Genomic DNA, 17044 nt, shown 5'->3' with positions numbered 1-17044 from the left:
AAAAATGTCTTTCATTACCTGTACACATTGATCATGAAGTTGATCAACCCAGGAATCTAGTGCTTGTACTTTCTCAACAGCCCTTTCCACTCTACGAATCGATTCTTGGGAACCAGAAGAACCTATGGAGTTACTCCCTTCAGCAGCCGGTTTTGTGATTTTATGAATGGCTGCCATAAGCTGTCGGTTTTCCTCTTCTAGCTTGTCTTTCTTCGCTAGAATCTCATCACACCTTTGCACCAGTGAAGCAACAGAAAACTGAGCATCATGTTTAATGACCTCATGCGTTTACTTGCCCAACTCTATCCTTTTAATCTTATAATTAGCAGCTGACATTTCATCAAGTGGCTTATCTACAATAGGTTCCACAATTTCAGCTACTTTCATCTTGTTCCTATTAATAGTTACCCTAGAGATAGTCTTGGCCTTCTCAGGAACTTTGGATCTGGACTGTTTGAGTTGCTGGTAATCAAAGGCATCACGTGAGATTTCTTGCTTCTTCCTTTTCGGGGTAAAAGAACTAAGCCATGGAGGCAAAGTCATCAACTCTCTTCCACTAGCAGCCGTAGGCAAAGGAGAAGCAGTTTCTGTTTGAATTATCGTGGTCATCCTGGGAGGAATATTTGTTTGGACAGCGACCACGATTTGCTCAATTACCAATGGGCATGAAAATTGCCTCATGAATTCTTCAAAACCAAAAGTGGACGTATCAATTTCTGATAATTGGATGCAAGTAGGAATATCTTCAGGAACTTTCAACACACTTTCTTGTTGATGATCAAGATATGGCTCATGTGCTGAAATGGGAATTGCATTTTGAGGAGACTCGTCCACAAGCAAATCAGGAGAAATGGGCATCTCAATGGAAACTGGAGGAATGACCTCATGAGGCGAGTCTGAAACTGGAGACTTAGGAGCATCATCAGATTGCTGGCCCTCTTTTGGATTATCCAGATCGATCACCTAAACATGGAATCGTGATTTTTCCTTCCCACGAACAGTCATCTCCTCAGGAGGAAGCACTACTACACGACTGACTTGTAACTTGATCCTTGTGCCTGAAGATGAAGCACCCTCCTTGTTGTCAATATGAATCTCAGATTTCCGTCCAAGAGGCCCCATAGAATCATCTTCTTTACCAACCTTGATTTTGATAAGTCTAACAGCATTACTTTTCAGCCATGAGTTGGTGTTGGCCAAGATAGGCTGAAATCTGTCAAGGATGGATATGCACTCCTTGTGCAACCATTGGATCAAAGGAAGTGGAGCTCCTCAACCCTCCGTGAAGTGTATTCAGGATCAAGTATATGCCTGTCATCAATCATCCCTTGTAGGATATCCGCCAAGTTCAAATCAACAATTTGCTCAACAGTGAGCCTGCAGTATTCCATCTAGAGGACTTCGGCTTTTGTGCGGACATCTACCCAGATGTCTTCAATGCGATGAACATTCACAAAGGATTTCTTGATTTTCTCCTTCATACCTCTATAATCAAAATCAGCTCTATGTTTAAACCTTTTGAGCTTGATTTCCTGCACTTCAGTTTCCATGGCCTTAGCCTTCACAGATGTGACAAGGGAGTATCGGCCAATTTTCAATGGGTTTGTGGTAGAGATCCCCATTCCAACCTTGTGTCTAGCAGACTGAAAAGTATGAACAGCCATAATCTGTCTTCCCAACTCCATAAGAATTATCTTATCGGTTGGGTATCTCGGAAGCATGTACGGCTGACCATCATAGCATCCTATCCTCATATACGTGAACGTGGGAAATTGCAGAAACAAACACCCATACTCAGACACCTTGACCCATGCCTCATCTGATACTCTCTTGTTCCTGAGATTTCTCTCAAACTAACACATGAAATATCAAAAGAATGCATCTTGGACCCTTCTGAAATGCACTCTGCTGGATTTCAATGGCAACTGGTCGTAATATTCCCAAACTGGTATAAGTGAGCGATCACCCTTGGTAGAAATTCCTGGAAAGTGTCTAAGTGATGCTGCTAAATATACCAAATACGAATTCACGAAGAAGGTCATCGTGGTAAGAACTGCTGCAAGTTGTTCGCACAAGGCATCGCTGATGACTTCCCCCCATGAAATGTGATATGACTGCCGTATGAACATAATGAACTGATACATTCATGGCTCAAAGACATTGGAATGTTCAAGGCCCATCATCCTGCTGAGAAGAGTGATGATGTCTCCTATCTCCCATTTGAAATCACAACGGTACAACTTTGCCCATCTTGAGAAGGAAGGTCCTGGCTCTTGGACCCACCTATTGATGTGCCGCTTGCAATCTTTTTCCCTCTTCACATAATATTTCGCTGCACTTTCTTTGGTGATTTCCATATAAACAGGTGCAGGAGTTATTCTGAAGACCTTCTCGATTGTATCCGCATCGAGACAAATTATAGCTTCACCATCATCATTTTTTATGACTCTTGATTCCTTGTCAAAATGATGGGCGCAAGCAAGTACGAACTCAGGTTCTAGGGCAGCCACCGGGAAGGAAGATACATGATGGATATGGCTGTCCAACAGCCGCTGCAAGTTATTATCCTGTGGATCTTCTACCCTATTGACGAATTCTACCATATCAACATGCCCTATCTCCGTGTCTCTGATGCGATCCAAAGGGGAAGAAACCTGGGAAGGTGCAACCTCATTCTAATATTTGTCATATTTGTATTTCATTTTCTTTGGAGTTGGGGATGCCGGCAAATCTGACATTGATTGTGAACCTGGAATGCTGTGATGAAGACTTAAGAGAGTGAAGGCAACATCATAGTCAGCTGCAAATATCATTCTTCCTTCTCCAAATGCGTAAAACTTTGATTCTGGAATTTCACAATTTTGTGAGAGGAATTGGGGAAATATGTAGAAATGGGAAAATCTTGACTTTGACCAATTTCGGATCTTGGGAGAATTTTCGCAAATATACAAGTTGGAAAGGACATACATGCAATCGAGGTTTTAAAACCCGAATACAAGTACACTTGTAAATTCAAAAATGGAGAAATGGACGAAAAATGAGATTTTGACTTGCGGAAAATAACAGAAATGGAAAGTACGGATATGGCAAACATGGATGGATAGAAATGGGAAAATCCGGGAAAGTCATTTTCATGAAAATGGGAAGAACTATTCAACATGTAATTCGGTTTTCAAAACCCGAATTTGCAAGGGAGGGGTATTTCACACTTTTCAACTTGGAATTTTAACCAAAAATGGTTAAATTCCTTAACCGTAGGGGAAGAACAAGAATTTCCAGCGAACTTGTAATCGAGATTAAAAATCCGAATACAAGTAAAGAGAGAATTTTTCGGAAGAACAATGCAATTCGAAAATTGCATACCAAGGGGAAAAATCCTCTCACAAAAACTGATTTTGGGGGAAGAACAACACATATTTACAAAAATGCAACTAAGAAAGAAAACTAAGAAAGCAAGAAAATAATAAAATAAAGGAGAGAAAGGAAAGAAGCCATAGGTTTCTTGAAAATGCAAATGCTTCTCCAAAAATGGAACCAATTTTTGTCAAAAAGAAGGAAGACCAAAAATAGAAGCAATCCGCAATGTCAAAACCCTTAACATGTTTTTCCAAAAATGCCCCAAACTGATAAATGTAGCAGCAATCCCAAATTTGGAGGATTAAAACGCCAATAAGAGAGCACAACCAAGAGGATTGGAACAAATCGCCTAAGGAGGAGTTGAAGAAATGATTACAAAAGTTTGCAAAACGTAGCCAAAGGAGTCACGTGGAGAAAAACGTGGCTATCATTTGCATCTTCAATGGCATTATTAAATAGCTTAAAACTCTTCTCAAACTCCACGCATAGGTAAGAGAGGGCAAATCATTTTAGGAGAATGCAGCTTCATTAAGTTCTAATCCCTCAAAATGTGGCATTAAAGAAAAACGTGTTTTGCTGATCTAGGGCGAAAAACCAGTCAATGCAACCTCCATTTGGCGTGAAAGGTGTCCAAGAATGCATGGAAATAGGATGCAAACCAAAACGCCTCCTTCCTCCAACAATCTCTCCAAAAAATTTGCCTTGAAATGGTCAAAAATCATTTTTTCTTGCATTTCGGGTTTTTTGGAGCAAAAGACAAGTTCGAATTTGCATAAGGGAATGCAAATCGGGTTTTTGGGAGAGAATAACAAGTTTTAATTTCACTTTTTCCACTTACAAGCCAAAATTGGGATTTTTAAGACAAATAGCAAGTTTAAAATTTTACTTTTTCACTTACTAGGCCAAAATCAGGTTTTTTGGAGCAAATGACAAGTTTAAAAATTGTCAAAAATGCACTTGCAAGGCAAAATCGGTTTTTTTACTTGTAAAAGGGAAATAAAATCCCTACAACAAGTTAGAAATACTTGCACATATGTAATGGGGATTTAAAATCTCTATTACATGCAAAAACCATTAAAGTAGGGGTTTTTTGACCAAACTGCAAGTTTACTTGTAATTGAGTCAAAAAATCCCTATTTTAACTAAACAAGACCAAAAAATAACAAAAAACACAAAAACAAGGGAGGGAAATTTAAAACAAATTGCAAATAACATCTTTTAATAAAGATGCACATGTAATAAGCTAAAAATTCCCCTACAACAACCAAAACAATGAATATCATTAAAACTTGCAGTTTGAAGAAAATTCTCCACCTGCAGTCAGGGTTTTAAAACCCGAAATTGAAGGAAAGACATAGCAAACGAACCCAAAATTTGACGAAATTCGAAACGTAGTTCAAGTATGGACTGAAGATTAAGCCAGTCCAAGGATTAGTCGAAATTCTGCCTTGGAAGCATGCCATAGAGTAAAAATTTTCATTTTTTCACAAAATTTTCATGTAGTGGTCCTTCATTTTTGGAAACAAAAAATGAGTACAACACACCACCTTCCCTTTGCTGCTTCCTGGTGTGGCCATGTTGCTCATGAAAATGACCGTGCCTTTGTTGCTAGGGTTTCCAAATCTCATCCTCAGCATACCTGGATCATTTTTTATAAGTTGCAATTCCTTGTTCAATTCTCCTGCCGAATCTACCCTGTCGCTATCAAAGTCGTTAATCCAACTGTTTCCGCAATCAACTAAATTCTGCCAGTTGTTTTTGGCGTACGGAAATTTTTCCCTCCAACCGTAGTATATACCCACCGTACGGATTTCCACTGTACGGATTTTGCTTGTCAGCCAAAGCCGTACTGATTTGTGCAACTTGTCTTCCTACCTCCTAGCGTCGAATTTGGATGGCTGTACAGATTCCGCCTAGAACTTTTGTACAAACTCCCACCTCCTGTCTGATTTTCGTCTGTACGGATGTTGTATTGATCTCCTCCAGTCTCCATACAACAACCGTACGCACTTCCTCTGGTGTGCTACTCATTTCCGTACGGATGTCGTACAAGATTTCCCCCATCGCGTGAATACCTTTGCTGGTAATTTTCATACGGATCTCGTATGAAATTTTTCCTGTCGCATGAATGCCCTTGCTGGTAGTTTCCATACGGATGTCGTATGAATTTTTCCCGTGAATGCCTGCGGCCATGATTTTCGTACAGGGATAGTACGGATTTTTCTGTGCGATGACTTCCTGTAGCTTCCGTACAGTGGTCGTACGAAGATTTCAATACCTCCAAATCTCTTCCCCTAAAGTCCTTACGGAATCGGTACGGTCCGTTCTCCTCCAGTCGTACGGATGACCTTCCTCTAGTGATGTTGCTACTGCAATTTCCTCCGTCTCTCTGGCTGTATGATTGGTTGGAATTGGCCACTCGGGGGGATTTATAAAAATTTCGCACTTTTAGGGTTAGGGTAAATTGCAGTAATTTCCTATATAATAATCTTCTTTTTGCCACTTTCAATTTTTCTTTTGCAAACCTCATAATATTTACCTTTTGTTTTAATTTTTTAATAACTCCTACCCCTTACTTTTAATTTTTAATTCATGCCTTACTTTTTCTATTTTTAGTATTCTCCTTTTAAAATACCCTTTTAATTTTTTAACTTGGCAAATATATTTAAATTTCAATCCCCGTACCTTTAAGTGGCCATGGTACTGGACTACTTGTTTCCCCCGACTGCTTTTTGTTTTGTTTTTCTGTACCTTTGAGGGTCCCACCTCTTTTTCCTGCACTTTTACTATCTTCCTTAATTTGCACAATTTGGCATTTCATGCCACCAATCGCAGTCTTCTTCCCAGCTTTTCTTTATTGCTAATTCCCTTCAATTTTTTGCTTGGTCCTTAAGCATCACTTCCAGTCTCTAAATCCTCCATTTTCCGCTTTACCCCAATCAAATCTACCTGAGGTCGGACTCTAATCTCCGAGTCGTGAAGCCATGCACACACATGCGATAGTCTCCTGTAACATTCCTCGAGACAACACGTGCCCACATATTCCAAGTCCCATATCTTGTCCACCAATGGTTTCGGTCCCACCCCTTTATAACTTCCATCTATGTACTGACCTCCATACTGTTGGTACCATGTCACTTTCTCACCATCCACCTGTAGTTGGCCCGCATGATCAGGGATCACCCGGTAGAGTGCATTGGGGTCGGCTTCCTACTCGCTAGTTTGTAGTGCTATCACATACAAATCTTCGGCTTTTAGTACCATTTTCAGACACGGTCCCAAGGTTGCACCGTACTCCTCCAAGTTTACCTCCTCCAGGTCGACTGGCTCCTCTTCCTTTTCCGCAAGCTCCGCCTTCCATTTGGCCTCTGCTTCTTTGTCAATGTAATATGCAATATACCCTTTACGGAGTCCTTAGTATGGGGCTCTCTTCCTCCAGTGCCCCGTTATCCTTATCCATGTTGCGGGATCACCAAAATAGGCATTTGTCAAGTGCTTGTGAATTTTGGGCACCACGATGCCTTCAACGTGCTTCGGTACCAGTCGCTCTTCTATGAACGTAAGTGGCTTAGCCCAATCTTCGTCATGTCTATAAGGTTCTGCAGTACCCACGAGGTCCTCCTTGTTGTCCTCATTTATGTTTTCAAAAATGATGGATCATTACATAAAAAATTTGTCAAAAAATGAAAATTTTATTCTAAGGCATGCTTCTCGAGGCAAAACTTCACCTTACCCTTGGACTAGACTAATTCTCAGTCCATCCTTAAACCACGTTTCAAATTTCATCGCGTTTCGAGTTTGTTTGCTATGTTTTTCCTTCAATTTCGGGTTTATTCTCCCTCACTGAAGGTGGGAAATTTTCCTTAAGTTGCAACTTTTAATTTTCCCTTTGTTTAGTGTTGTAAGGAAATTTTAAGTTAATTACAAGTGCACTTTATGAAAAATAGAACTTGTAACTTACTTTTTATTTCCCCCTTGTTGTTTTTTGTCTTTTTAAGTCATTGTAGGAACTAATTAGACATATTACAAGTGAACTTTAAATTATAAAGTTTAAATAAACTTGTAATTCATTTCAAAAGTTCCACTTAAGTGATTTTAAGTTATGGTAGAGGTTTTACTCCTCCATTACAAGTTTTATAAAGTCACTTTTAGTTGTAACAGGGATTTTATTTCCCTATTACAAGTTGTTTTTATGGCTTGTAAAAGGAATTTTATTTTCCCTTTACTAGTCTTTTGTTTAAAAAACTTGTAAAGTGAGTCTTATGTCCCTATTACAAGTATTTTAAACTTCTTGTCCACTCTCACAAACCTGATTTTTCCTTGTGAGCGGAAAAGTGAACATTTTAAACATGTAAAAAGGCGAAAGAAACCCGAATTCTTTTGTTGCATGCATTTTTGAACTTGTTGTTCTTTCCCAAGAACCCGACCAGCATTGTTGAAGGATTTTGTTGAAGATTTCCACCGATTTTTGTGAAGAGATTCAAGGAGGGAGAAGGCATTTTGGATTTCTTACTTTTTCATGCATCTTTCAACTCTTTTTGTGCCATTTGTTAGACGTTTTGCTGATTAAATGATCTTCAAACAGCAAACACGTGTTTCTTCAAATGCCACAATTTTCTTCTTCAAATGCCATGAATCTCGCCTCTCCCAAGTCGTTTTGGCTTCTTTCATCTAGGCGTGGAGGTTGAATACTTCTCTTGACCGATTCCTCATAATTTTGATGGGCGTTTTGATACATATGGCATTTTGGCAAAAACATGGCTAGGGTTTGGAGTGTGGTTTGTTGTCTAATTAAGAGGTTCATTGTCTTCTCTTTCAAGGATTGCTTCTTGCTTATTGCTTCTTGGAGGACGTTTTGATTGATCAAGGTATGATTCTTTCCTTCTTTGTTTTTATTCCTTGTTTTTGATTGTTTTGTTTCCTTGGTCAATTTGTATATATGTTAGTTTTGTTCTTGCCTAAAATCGGTTTTGTGAGAGATTTTCCCTTTTGTTCCAAGTTTGCAAAGCAATTTGCAAGTTGCATTGTCTTTCCCCATTTTCCCTTTTGTTCCAAGTTTGCAAAGCAATTTGCAAGTTGCATTGTCTTTCCCCGTTTTCCCTCTTTACTTGCATTCGGGATTTCAAAACCCAATTGCAAGTAAGATGAAAATAATGGACCTTCCCCTTTGATTGGAAAATTTTAACCATCTTTTGGTAAAATTCCAAGTTTTTAAGTTGGAAAATACTCATCCTTTAGAAAACGGGCTTTTAAAACCGGATAGGATTACAAGTTGAAAGTTCTTCCCATTTTCTTAAAAATGATCTTCCCAAAATATTTCCATTTTCGTTCATACCCATTGCCTTTATCCGTACATACCATTCCTGCCATTTCCCACATGTCAAAATCTCATTTTTCACCCACTTCTTCATTTTTCTTTTTACAAGTATACTTGCATTTAGGTTTTAAAAGTCCGATTGCACAACTGTTCTTCCCCACTTGTTACTTGTAAAACATTCCCCAAGATCTGAAATTGGTCAAAACCCAAGTTTTGGGCATCCTTATTTATTCCCCATTCTCCTTTCACAAAGTTGTGAAGTGCAAAGGTTAGAGTTTTTCCCATTTGAAGAAGGAAAGATGTTAGTTGTAGCTGATCTTGATGTTGCTTTGACACTTTTAAGTCTTCATCGCAGTGTGCCAAATTGTTCTTCAATGTCAAATTTACCATCATCTTTTGTTCCAAAGAAGATGAAATACAAATATGACAAATACCAAAATGAGGTCTCCCCTTCACAAGTTTCCTCTCCTTTGGATCATATCAAGGATACGGAATTTGGGCATGTTGACATGTCAGAATTCATCAAAATGGTAGAGGATCCGCAAGATAGTAATATGCAGCGGTTGTTGAACAGCCACATTCATCATGCATCTTCTTTTTCGGTGGCTGCCCTAGAACCTGAATTTGTTCCTGCTTGCGCTAACCATTTCGACAAGGAGACAAGAACCATTAGAAATGATGATGGGGAGGCAATAATCCGCCTTGATGCGGATACTATTGAGAAAGTCTTCAGAATACCGTCAGCACCTGTGTATATGGAAATTTCCAAAGATAGTGCAGCTGAATACTATGTCAAGAGAGAGAAGGATTGCAAACGCCACATTAATAGGTGGATCCATGAGCCACGCGCCACTTTCACAAGGTGGGCTAAGTTGTATCGTTGTGACTTCAAGTGGGAAATTGGAGACATCATTACTCTTCTCAACAAGATGTTGGGACTAGAGAATTCTAACGTTTTTCGACCCTGGATGTATCAATTTATCATGTTCATAAGGCAGTCTCGTCACATCTCATGGGGAGAAATTATCAGTAACGCTTTGTGTGAACAACTTGCAACAATCCCTACTACCACGACATTTTATATGAACTCATATTTGGTGTATCTAGCAGCATCACTTAGACACTTCCCTGGTCTTTCTACCAAGGGTGATCGCTCGCTTATACCTGTGTGGGAGTACTATGATCAGCTGCCTTTGAGACGCAGCAGATTACATTTCAGAAAGGTTCAGGATGAATTCTTTGGTTATTTCATGTGTCAGTTTGACAAGACTCTAAAGAATGGAAGAGTATCATATGAGGCATGAGAAAGAGTGAATGAATATGGTTGCTTCTTCCTTCAATTCCCAACTTTCACTTACATGAGAGTTGGATGTTACAGTGGGTAGCCATACATGCTTCCCTAGATACTCAACTGATAAGATTATTCTTATGGAGTTGGGAAGACAGATCATGGCAGTTCATGCACATCAATCTGTCAAGCATAAGGTTGGAATGGGGATTTCTACAACTAACCCATTGAAGATTGGTCGATGCTCCCTCATCACATCCACCAAAGCCAAAGCTATGGAGACCGAGATGCAGGAGATAAAACTCAAAAGGTTTAAGTCATGGACAGATTTTGACTACCTAGGTATGAAGGAGAGAATCAAAAAGTCCTTCATACATGTGCATCGCATAGAAGATATCTGGATGGATCTCTGTACAGAAAAGGAGGTTCTTAAGATGGATTACTGCAAGCTCACCCTTGAGCAGGTTATTGATTTGAACTTGGTGGACATTCTGCAAGGGATGATTGATGATGGGAATGTGTTTGATCCAGAGTACGTCTCATGAAGAGTTGATGATGCCCCACTTCCTTTAATCCAGTGGTCACACAAAGAATGCACTTCCATTCTTGAGAGATTTCAGCCCATCTTAGCTAACACCAACACTTGGCTCAAAGGTAATGGTGTTAGGCTCATCAAGCTCAAGGTTAGAAAAGAAGATGATTCTATAGGACCCCTCGGGCGTAAGTTTGAGATTCATATAGAGAACAAGGAAGGTGCATCATCTTCGGGCACAAGGATCAAGTTGCGGATTAGTCGGGCAATTGTGCTTCCTCCTGAGGAGGCGACAGTTCATGGGAAGGAAAAATCCCAACTTCACATTCATGTGATTGATCCTGATGATCCAAAAGAAGGACAACAATCAGATGATGCTCCTAAGTCACTAGCTTCGGAGTCATCTCATGAGATTCTCTCCTCAGTTCCCATGGAGCTACCTCTATCTCCTCTTGACACAGTAGCATATGACTCCCCTCAGAATGTCGTTCCCATTTCAACAATTAAGCCACCTCTTGATCATCAACAAGAGAGTTTGCTGGAAATCTTTGAGGATACTCCTGCATGTATTCATTTGTCAGAGATTGATACTTCTACTTCCAACTTTGAGGAGTTTATGAAACAATCTTCATGCCCTTTGGTTACCAAACAAGCCATGTTGCCATCCAAACAGATACTTCCCCCAGGATGACCACGATTGTTCAAATAGAAACTGCTTCTCCTTTGCTTTCAGCAGCTACTGAAGGAGAACTAATAGCTTTACCTCCATGGCTTAGTTCTTTCACTCGCAAGAGGAAGAAGCAAGAAATTTCTCCTGATGTCTTTGATTATCAGCAACTTAAGCAATCTAGGCCCAAGGTTGCTAAAAGAGCCAAGACGATCTCAAGGGTAATAGTTGATAGAACAAGATGAAAGTGGCAGAAATTGTTGAGCCCCTTGTAGACAAGCCACATGATGAGATGCAAGCTGCTGATTACAAGTTCACAAGGATAGAGTTGGGTAAGCAAACACATGAAGTGGTCAAGCATGATGCCCAGCATTCTGTAGCTTCACTAGTACAGCGGTAAGATGAGCTTCTAGCAAAGAAAGACAAGTTAGAAAAGGAGAATAGGCAACTAGTTGCAGCTATTCATAAGATCACAAAACCTACTGGTGAAGGGAATAATCCTTCGAGTTCTTCGAGTCCACAAGAATCAATTCAAAGAGTTGAGAGAGCTGCTCAAAAGGTACAAGCATTGGAATCTTGGGTAGATCAGCTTCATGATTTATGTGCACAAGTTTTGAGGGAGGTTTTCCAAATGATGGTCAAATTGAAGACCATTGAAGAACAATTGAACCCAGTTTCAGATACTTTCAAACAAAACTTGGAAAAGGTGGAAGATAGCTTGGTAACTTGGCTCAAAATCCCTCAACAAAAATTGAGTGTTCTTCTAGAACATCAGGTTATTCCTTCGAGGGTTGTGTATCTAGAATACCAGAAGCTCTTGGAGAACAAAGCCCTTGTTCTCAAGTCACTTGTTGAAGACATTGATGATACCATGAGACTGCGACTGGAAGTATTCCAGGAAATTGTTTCTTGTTGTGAGAAAGCTTCTTACAATATCATGGATCACAATGGGGAGTTATTATCAGAAGAAAGGGTTCTCTCAGATCTACAGTTGAAGATTCATCATGAGTGGAAGAGTGAACCATTTTCAGTTACATCTATTCAAGCCTTGGTTGCCTATCAAGTCTCCTTGCAGGAAATTCGATCTTCCTTTGAGAAGAATAATGCAACAATCCTTCGTTGTAGCGATGTTATTGTGCAGACCATGATCGTGGCAAAGAATACCCATGAACCGAATCCTAATGAGCTGCAAATGATCATCTAGAAGTTCGAAGGATTCATGTCTTCACATGCTGCAACCTAAGTGTTTTTCAACACTTAGTTGCATTTTTCAGAATTGTAATCTCTTAGTTGTAGTTTCTCTTTTGACATGTTTACTTGTAAAAACATTTTGTAAATTGCAAGTTAAGTCATTACTTGCACTTTTGTAATTACAAGTAGACGAGTAACAAGTCAATTTAAAATAGGACTGGTAACTTTGAATAAGTCATAGTTAGTTATTGAGTAAGTCTTAGTGGTTGAGAGAATTTCTCAAGTTAGTTAGGATCCTCCCACCTTTTTCTCAAGACTCCTCTCCTATAAATACTTGAGGGGGTCTATTGTAATTTTTATCTTTTAGAAAGCAAGCAAAAACTCTGCGAAATTTGCAGTTAAGAAGTCTTTGAGCTTTTATGTGTAAATTGAAGAATTGAAAGGAATAGAAGAAGATTGCTCAAGTTTTGAGTCTTTCTGCTACATTCTTGAGTTTGTGTTCCATATTATCTTTCTTGCAAGTGTTTCTTACAGAGCTTAATTGAATTTGATTTGCAGTCTTTGTGCTACAAGTATTGGAGGTTCATATAAATTAGAGTAAACATTCTTCTAGGAAGAGCTGTAAGACTTTGTGCTTACACTTGTTCTTGAAGAAATTAGAAAAAAGATTTTGTGATAAAAAATAGTTGTGAGTCTTTGAGCTCATACTAGTTCTTATTGTTTTGTGTAGAAGGGAATAAGATATTTCAGACTTTGTGTTGCTACAATTTGTTCTTGATATCATTAGAATAGAAAAGGGTAGATAGGACTTCACATATTCAAGACTTTGAGCTTGATATCGCTGTCCCGTCTGGAAGGAATTGACGGAAGTCTTTGAGTTTTCAAGAAACTTCATTTATTTTCTCTCATTTCATTTCAAAAAGTTGTTACTGCTGTTTTACATTGAATTGCTATCACTTTTCTGTGGAGAGAAAAGTATATTGGCTTTCTTGAAAAAAGACGAAAAACTGATGTTCCATATTATTTTAGTTTCAGTATTAGATAGATAGGGGATCCTTCCCTTAATTAGGAGAGTTTCACTCACACTGTGGTTGAAGCCACAATTTCGTATATTTCTCCAAGTGTACAAAATTTTCAACCCACAATCCTCTACTTCTTTTCTTCTTCCAATGGTCCAATCTCCCTTTGTGGCATATCCCAACATGTTGATTGATAGGACTGGTTTATAACGTTCCCGATACAGTTTCAATTTCGAGTTGTTGACAGGGTCGCGAATTGGATTATCATCTGGGATAAACAGTTTCACTGCTCCATTCTTCCCCACTTCCCTAATCTTATAGGGCCCCAACCAACGGACTTTGAACTTCCCAGGACAAAGTTCGTTGCGACCGTTATACTTGAGGACCAACTGTCCAGGATGAAATTTGTCTGTCGGAGATGTTTGTCGTGCCAGTACTTCCGCCGACATTGGGCCACTTCTGTCGCCCATTGTGCCATCATTTGTCATTCATCTAGCTTGGTGAGGCTCAAAAGTCGAGCATGCAAACTCTCCTTCTCTCCCAATCGGTTATCAACAGCAATCCGTAGGCTTGGTATGGTGTACTCTGTCGATACCACTGCCTCTTGGCCGTACACGAGCTGGAATGGTGTATGGCGTATGGCCCGTGGTCACCTTGTACGTGGTACGGTACACCCATAGTACCGTTGGCAGACATTCCTCCCAATCCTCCCGTTCCACTCCACAAGATTTATAAATGATAGACACCAGTACTTTATTTGTGGCTTCCGCCTAGCCATTCGCTCGGGGGTAGTACGGGCTTGAAAGGTTGCGAAAGATTTTAAACTCAGTCGTCATTGTCCGGATGACCTGGTTAACAAAGTGAACCCCTCTATCACTTGTGATCTGTATTGGGATCCCGAACCTGGTCACAATCTGTTTGTACAAGAATCTTGTCGTACTTATGGCAATATTGACCGGCAGAGCTCGAGCCTCGGCCCACTTTGTCAGGTATTCCGTGGCTACCACAATGTACTGGCATCCATGCATATTGCTCACCTTGAGAGGTCCTACGAAATCCAATCCCCATCTTTCAAACAGTTCCTGCCGCTGGGAGGGGAATAGGGGCATGAAGTCTCGTTTAAGAGGCTTCCTTGTATGCTGGCATGTGTCACATCCAACCACCCATTCGCGCCCATCAGTGTGCAAGGTCGGCCACCACAGTCCTGCCAACAAACCTTGCGTGTGGTGGTATCAAACCCCATATGGCCCCCGGTCAATCCGTCATGAGCTTCCTTTAGTACACATGGAATTTCTTCCTGCATCACGCATCTTCGCAGGATTTGGTCTAGTCCCATCTTGTACAGTAGGCCATTGATCAATTGAAAGGTTTTACTTTTCAGTGCCAACATACGTCATTCCCCTGGTGGCATGTCCCGTGGAAACGTAGAGGTAGATAGGTACTCGCCAATGCTCTCGTACCAAGGAGGTAGTACGGCGATTTGGAACAAGTGAGCATCGGGAAAATCCTCATTTACTCATTCCCCAGGCTCTCTGGTTGATTCTTGATAGTTGGTCCGCTATGACATGACTCTTCCCAGGGCGTACAATGATTGTAAAGGTGAATTCTTGGAGCAATAGCAGCCATCGACTTACCCATCCTTGGATTATCGATTTGTTCACCAGGTACATAAAGGCTTGATGGTCTACGTAGAAGGTGAATGGTGTCGCCAAGAGGTAGTGGCGTAACTTATGCACTGAGTACACCATCCCAAGTGCCTCCCTCTTTGTTGTACTATAGTTTCGTTCAGCCTTGAAGAGCAGAGAGCAAACGGCTAGCGAAAAAAATAGGGTGGTCCAACCCCTGTACGCCTACTTGTGCCAGAGTGGCGCTAATCGCAAAGTTGGAGGCATCCACGTGGACATGGAACTCCTTGTCCCAATATGGGTACGTAAAGATTAGTGCACTCACCAATCAGAATTTCAATTCCTTGAATGCTTCCTCCTGTTCTGCTCCCCATGTCAATGGTTCACCTTTTCTCGTCAACTTATCCAGAGGGCATGACACCTGTGCAAAACTTTTGATAAATCTCCTGTAATAGCTGACATGTCCCAAGAAGGATTTTACCCTCGTGACATCAATCGGACTCTCCATATTTACAATTACCCCTACCTTGTCAAGGTCCGTCTTCAGCCCTTCCTTGCAGTACCACATGAATCGGCACTTCTTGGGATTCAGGACCAGCCGGGCCCACCGACCTCTCCATGCACTCCCTGAGTGCGTTCAAATGAGTTTCCTGCTTGCTATAAATAGACCAATCATCCAAAAATGCCTTGAAGCTTCCTACCAACATCCCATCAAAGATGTGCAATATAATCCGCTAGAAGGTGACCGGAGCATTACACAGTCTGAACAACATGCAATTGTATGCATATACTCCATCCTCCACTATAAATGTTGTTTTTAGTTTATCTTCTTCGGCAATGCTGATCTGGTTGTATCCAGAAAATCCGTCCAGGATAGAGTAAATCTCGTGGCCTACTACCTCCTCCAAAATGCTGTCAGTGAATGGAATTGGGAACGGATCCTTGATAGTCACGGCATTCAAGCATCAGAAGTCCACACATATCCTGATCTGATTTGCCTCCTTCAGGGAGATGACAATTGGCGATACCCATTCGCTAGTGTCTACCTTAAAGATGATTCTGGCCTCAAGCATCTTTTCAATTTCTTCATTCACCTTTGTTGCATAGTTCTTGTTCATTCTATACAGCCTCCTTTGTACGGATTGGACACCTGATAAGAGAGGTATTCTATGTACACACAGTTCCGGGGGTATCCCTTTCAGGTCCTTGTATGTAAACGCGAACACATCTTTGTACTCTAGAAAAATTTTAAATGTTGCCGCTTTCAGCGCGGGGTTCCAATCATCCCCAACGAGGATTACCTTCAGATCGGCATCATTCCCCAAATTCACTTTCTTCACGTTGGACTCCTCGTACTTGATGACTTTGTCCCATTCGAACCGGTGTACGGGTGTATCATCCACCCGTGCTACCCCCTCGCGGTACTCCTCGTATTCTGGGGGAAAAGTTGCATCTTCAGTACTTGCACTTGATTCCCCGATCTTGCAGATCTGCAACATGTGGCAATCGGGGTGAAATACTTCATAGTCTTCCATCTGCCAATGGAAGAGCCCAGTGAGGGAACTTGTTTCATCCTCTGAACATCCCTCCAGTTCCAAAATCCCCTCGTCATCAGGTTCCATCGTTTTCTTGTCGTTTTGTGAGCCCAATTCCCAATTGTACGAGTAATCTAAGTCCGAATCGGACGACACCAATTCCTCGCTTACGGCTTGATTCCTCAAGTCGATCACGTACTTTCGGCCTTCACTCTCAATGGAGAGTTTTTTTTCTTCCAGTTGTGGTTCGCCTTCGCCATAATCAGCCAACCTCTTCCTATAAGGGCGTCATAGGTCTTCTTCTCCAATGGCATAACCACGAAGTCAAGGAAAAAATGTTGGGTACCGACAACAATTTTTTGTGCCATGAGTGTCCCTAGGGGCTTGATTCCATGCTGGTCCGCACCGACGAGGTGGAATGTTGGTGGCCTGAGAGTTGGCTTGCCCAAACCCCTCCATGTCTCCTCCGGTAACACGTTCACTCCGGAGCCGCTGTCAACAATGGTGTTCGTC

The 17044-nt window shown here is 40.9% G+C and overlaps 1 protein-coding gene across 6 annotated transcripts in view; it reads right to left on the bottom strand.

The window, feature by feature from the left end:
* The window catches only part of LOC131073036 (long chain acyl-CoA synthetase 9, chloroplastic), a 219449-nt gene that overhangs the window by 106350 nt on the left and 96055 nt on the right, over positions 1-17044 (bottom strand). The window lies entirely within an intron of this gene.

The sequence above is a fragment of the Cryptomeria japonica genome, chromosome 6 (genome assembly GCF_030272615.1).
Source record: "Cryptomeria japonica chromosome 6, Sugi_1.0, whole genome shotgun sequence".
NCBI lineage: Eukaryota > Viridiplantae > Streptophyta > Pinopsida > Cupressales > Cupressaceae > Cryptomeria > Cryptomeria japonica.
Note: the sequence above shows the minus strand (reverse complement) of the source record. Positions and strands in the feature narration are given on the sequence as shown.